This window comes from Peromyscus eremicus, unplaced genomic scaffold (assembly GCF_949786415.1).
Source record: "Peromyscus eremicus unplaced genomic scaffold, PerEre_H2_v1 PerEre#2#chrX_unloc_1, whole genome shotgun sequence".
In the NCBI taxonomy this organism is placed as follows: domain Eukaryota; kingdom Metazoa; phylum Chordata; class Mammalia; order Rodentia; family Cricetidae; genus Peromyscus; species Peromyscus eremicus.
The window spans coordinates 1,517,866-1,523,445 of record NW_026734288.1 but is presented as its reverse complement, the minus strand read 5'-3'; positions in this window follow the sequence as shown (position 1 = coordinate 1,523,445).

The following is a 5,580-nucleotide window of genomic DNA, read 5'->3' as shown; positions in this document are numbered from 1 at the left end:
GGTCAAGGTCACTATGGGCTACCTGAGAGCCTGTTGGAAAAAAAAAAACTCAACTAAATACACAATAGCAATAAAGTCTAACAGAGACAAGATCAACCAGATTTCCTATAATGGAGGCAAAAACTGAGGGGACGTAGCAAAGGCTTAGTAAGTAACAGCAGTGATTACTTTTAATGGGCACCTAGGGTTGATTTCTAGCATTGACATGGATGCTCATAGTCATCTTTTATTCCAGTTGCAGGGAATCTGACATCCACTTCTGGCTTTGATAGGTACCAGAAATACAAGTGGTACCCAGACATACATGTAGGCAAACTACAAACATAGGAAACCTTAAATTAAAACTACCATTGTCTAGTAAGAAAGGTGCTAAGAAAAAAAGTGGGTCAGGAGTGGCTACATATGGTGTGGATTATAAACATAAAAAAGGCAATTGTGTAAAAGCAAGAACCAGGATTACATAAACAATTTTAGTAGGCTGAAGTACAGACAAGTAGTACTCTTGGATTCAGGCTATGCAAAACTTTGTGTTCACCTCCTTCTTAACCCAGGGCCCCTACATTCACAGAAAACACCAAACTGATCCTAAAAGCCACACTGAATAAAGAGGTTTTTCACTGTGAAAAAACAAGGCACTGAGTTCCCCTACAAGGAGAATAACCTGTTGTCAGTGACCTAGAAGAACATGCTCTGGGAGTGTAGGAAAACTTTATTCCTTAATTTGTATTTGTCTGCACCATTCCGGGACACTGTTTTTGTTATAGAAAAGTAGTAATAGCATCACTTAAATACATATAATTCCTCCATACTACCATAGGACTGAAAACGTGTCCTGAATTTAAGTAATCTGAACTCAAAAATGCTTACTAACTTCCAACTGAAGAATTAAACAAAAAAATCTAGCCCAATGATTATCTACTTGTAAGCAAGAGCTACATTTTTTAGCTGATTTCACATTTGCAACAATACACAATTATTTAATAAGACATTTATGAGGGGAGAAAATAACTGGAAAATAAATGATAGTTTATTGGACAAACATCTGTAATCCCAGCTTTTGGAAGGTAGTAGAATTACCCCAAGAATGAGACTAGCATGATCTGTATTGATGAATTCCAGGAAAGTTACCCAACAAAACGAGCTCAGATATATTGATTAATTCATTATTTATAATTTTAAAAACAAGCTAAATATAATTTAGCTACAATTTTTTTAGGCTTTCTGACAAAATGACAGACATTTCCTTACACAGTCTCAATATTATCCACAAGAAAAACATGAGTTTTTGTTCAAAGAAAAGATATATGAAACAAAAATTGCCTTAAAAACTGAGAAATGAAGTCATCTAATAGCAAAATTTTCTACTATAAGAAACATAGAGAAAGTAAAATCTCATACAAGAGATTTACTGGGCAAAGAGCTTTATCTATTTACTGAGATCATACCAAGAAAATGTTCAAACATCACACAAATATTTCTAAGGAAGAAAGCAGCTCAGTGGTAGAGCAATGCCTAGCATGAGCCCTGCCTGAGTTTCACTCCAAGATGAAACTGTCGAGAATAATAAATCCAGAATATCCAAAAAAATCATAATTCTAAGAGCAAATAAGCTTTTTAAAAGAAAAACTGAGTAATGATGATTTAGAACTAATTTGTGAATACATGGGCCACAAAGGTCAAAGAGCAAACAGAAATCAAGCAGATGTGAGTGAAAAACAAGATTATTCTTTAACTCTGAACCAAAACCTGTGCAGTATGAAAAATGGAGCAACATTGTCACAGTTTACATGTTTAAATCATAAGCTGGGCCCTGACTTGTGTGGGGCTAAGAGCTACAAGAAAAAGCCATCCTCAGGTGAATATGGAATTAAAAGACACCTCAGCCTACTAAAGACCAGGTCACAAAATAAGTAAGTCTGGCCCAAAATTTTTAGCCCCCTTGTATAATTCTAATTTTTCAAAGTACAACCTACATTGACATTTAGTGGTCATATAAAGAGTATCTCAGCCAGATGTGGCAGCTCAGACTTTAATCCCAGGACTCTGGAATTCAAGGCAACCAGATCTCTGAGTTTGAAGTCAGCCTGCTCTACTCAGCAATGCCAGACCCATCAAGGATACATATTGAGACTCTTTCAAAGAACCTAAATGAAGGCCAGGCATGCTGTTGTAAGCTTTTATTCCCAGCACTTGTGAGTCAGAGGCAGGAGAATCTGTGTGTAAGTTCAAGGCCAGCCTGGTCTATATGAAAATTCCAAGGCAGTCAAAGCTACAGAAACAGAATGTGTCAATTATCAAACCAAATCCAAACAAGGTCTATTTTCATTAGATCAAAATATAAAATCTTTAATTGCTTAAGCTTCAAAAGTCTTTAAAATTTCAGTGTCTCAAGAAGTAACAGCCATTTTTTTTAAGATTGATTCATTTTTAACATTTAAAAGTATTTTCCATCTTACATACCAACCACAATTCCCTGTTCCTCGTCTTAACCTGCTCGCCCCACCTTCACCCACCCCATCCCTTCCACTCCTCAGAGAGGGCAAGGCCTCCAATGCAGATTTGACGAAGTCTGGCATATCAAGCTGAGGCAGGACCAACCCCCCAACCCCTCTGCATCAAGGCTGAACAAGGTTTCCCTCCATAGGCAAAGTGCTCTAAAATGCCTGTTCATGCAATAGGGATAATTCCTGGTCCCATTTGCAGGGGTGCCACACTCTACAGAAGCCTCACAACTATCAGCCACATTCTGAGAATCTAATTTGGTCTTATTGAGGTTCTCCAGCTGTCAGTGCAGAGTCCTTGAGCTCCCACTAGCTCAGGTTAGCTGTATCTGTGAGTTACCCCTTCATAATCTTTTTTTTTTTGTTTTGTTTTGTTTTTCGAGACAGGGTTTCTCTGTGTAGCTTTGCGCCTTTACTGGAACTCACTTGGTAGCCCAGGCTGGCCTCGAACTCACAGAGATCCGCCTGGCTCTGCCTCCCGAGTGCTGGGATTAAAGGCGCGCCACCACCGCCCGGCGGGTTTTTTTTTTTTTTTTTTTTTTTTTGGACCCCTTCATAATCTTAAACTCCCTTCTCATGTAATCCCTCCTCCCTCTCTTTGACTGGACTCCAGGAGCTCAGCTTGTTGCTTAGCTATGGATCTCTGCATCTGCTTCCACCATCTGCAGTCACAGCCTCATGTGGTACTGATAATGATTCAAAATCATTCTTCTAAACAACTAATATTAAATGCAAAAATATTGTATGCAACTTCTCCTCATAGTAGCCAAAGTATTCCAAGTATTACACTTGGCAAATATTTATGTTATGGCTACCAGGAATGACTTCTTTTGTAAGGAAAGACCTTGTCAGAAGATGCTGTTATGTCATACAAATAAAAAATAAGAAACCAAAGAAAAACATCCAGTTCTGTGTAAATTTATTCAACAACTGTCTAAAGTGTTCTTTAGACACAAACTGTTTTTAAAAGTTTCTTTGTTGGTGTATGTGTGTATATGTGTCTGTGCATATCTCTTCATGTGAAGTGTGTGTATTTGTGCATGTGTTTGTGTGTATGGGTTTGTGTGGTGTGTGTGGTTTATGTGATCTTTGTCTCTGTTTATATTTGTGTGTCTTTATGTTTTTGCACATATTTGTGTGTATGTGTGTTTTTGTGTTTGTATGTATAGTTTATGTTTGAGTGTAGTGTGTTTATTTTTGTGTAGTGTGCATGTTTATATGTGTATTGTACATGTATTTATGTATGTGTGTGAAAGAGAGGGGTGTGTGTAATGTGGCTATCTGTTTGATGTGTAGTGCACATACATGCTAGACCTCATATAAGTGGCCCATGAACAACTTTGAGGACTTGGTTCTCTCTATCATGAGTTCCCAGGAATGAGCTTATTGCACTTGTACAGCAATGTGCTTTGACTTATGAGTCCTCTCACGATCTCACTAATACATGTAAATAAACTTTATAAAATAATTGCTGGCACCTAAAGTCAGTGCAAATATACTGTCTTGTGTGATTGCTTTTTGAACAAACAAGAAGTAACTCAGGTTTACTACTGAACAATCTTAGGTGAATTTCATGATTGGGGAGATTTTAGTGATTCACATTATTTTATCTAAAGCAATAGTGGCTACAATTACCCAAATTCCCTATATCCACTGGTCTATGAAGCTGTTAACACCAGTTTGAAATTTCTCTAGTGCTAAACATTAGATAGATACCTTTGTCACAGGACAAAGTTGGCAACTCTAGATATACAAATTATGATACCATCCACTAGTATTGGCAGGTGATGGGGAAGTCCTTAAACTTTAAAATATATAGAGCACATGTGCTAGCAAGTAATCACCTAGTGTGAAGATTCCTCATTACACTAACTTGAGAGTTCCTACTTCTCTGAAACTCTCTAGGGCTGTAAATTGCAAAAATCAACATTCAATAATTCTTATTTAAAATTCCATTTTCTAGGATCCATCTCCTAACTGGTATGAGTCACAGTAACTCAGATGGTGTTGAGTAAGCTGGAGTAAGCTCTTCCTGCAATCCTGACAAGCAGAAAAACTTGGTTATCATAATCCTGAACTTTTTGAGTATTTGTTTTTAAATCCCCCATATCATTTTCTCATTGTGTGAATGGCATAATGGATGTGAACAAATGCCCTCAGGCTCTGTGGACTCTCTTATATAGCTCTATTGGCTGAACCACTTTCCTTTCTAACCCTACAAGAAACAGTAAACTCAGACCTTCTGATTTAACACTAACCTTTTATTATTAATAGAAGCACATGATATATTACTTCATCATTCAGAAGCTGGGAGGAAAGATGCCATGAATCAGTGGCCTCCCTGGGCTAGAAAACAAAACAACAAAATAATTCTATTCAAGATAGTAAGGAAGCCGGGTGGTGGTGGCGCACACCTTTAATCCCAGTACTCGGGAGGCAGAGCCAGGCAGATCTCTGTGAGTTCGAGGCCAGCCTGGGCTACCAAGTGAGTCCCAGGAAAGGCACAAAGCTACACAGAGAAACCCTGTCTCGAAAAACCAAAAAAAAAAAAAGATAGTAAGGAGATGCCTAACAATTTCAACACCTTTGCAGTCAGAAAAATCACATTTTAGGTACCTTTTTTTTTTATTCCAACATTCTTCTCTGTTGGTGCGATTAAATTCTCTAACCAGATGCAACTCAGATAATTAATAGGTCTGTTTGTTTTGTTTTTTTGTGTGTTTTTTGTTGTTGTTTTGTTTTATTAATACCTCTAGGCCACATTCCTTCCTTGTGGGAGCTTACAATAGAAATCAAGCTAATAAATGAAGGGAAAATATAAGGAAGCATTGCTTCCTGGCTTTCTCTCTTGCTCTGTCACTGTCTCATCCTAAGCTAGCTCTCTTATCCAGCTTTCTTTGAGATATTACCAACTCATTGAAAGAGCCTTCCCACATCATTCAAAATCAAGTCAATCTCTCTCAGACTTAGCAACCGGATATTTTGGTCTAGGTACACTCTCAACTGATGTACCCCGAGATGACTCTAGGGAATGTCATGCTTACAGCTGATGCTAATTAGGGAGAAAATGATTATAATG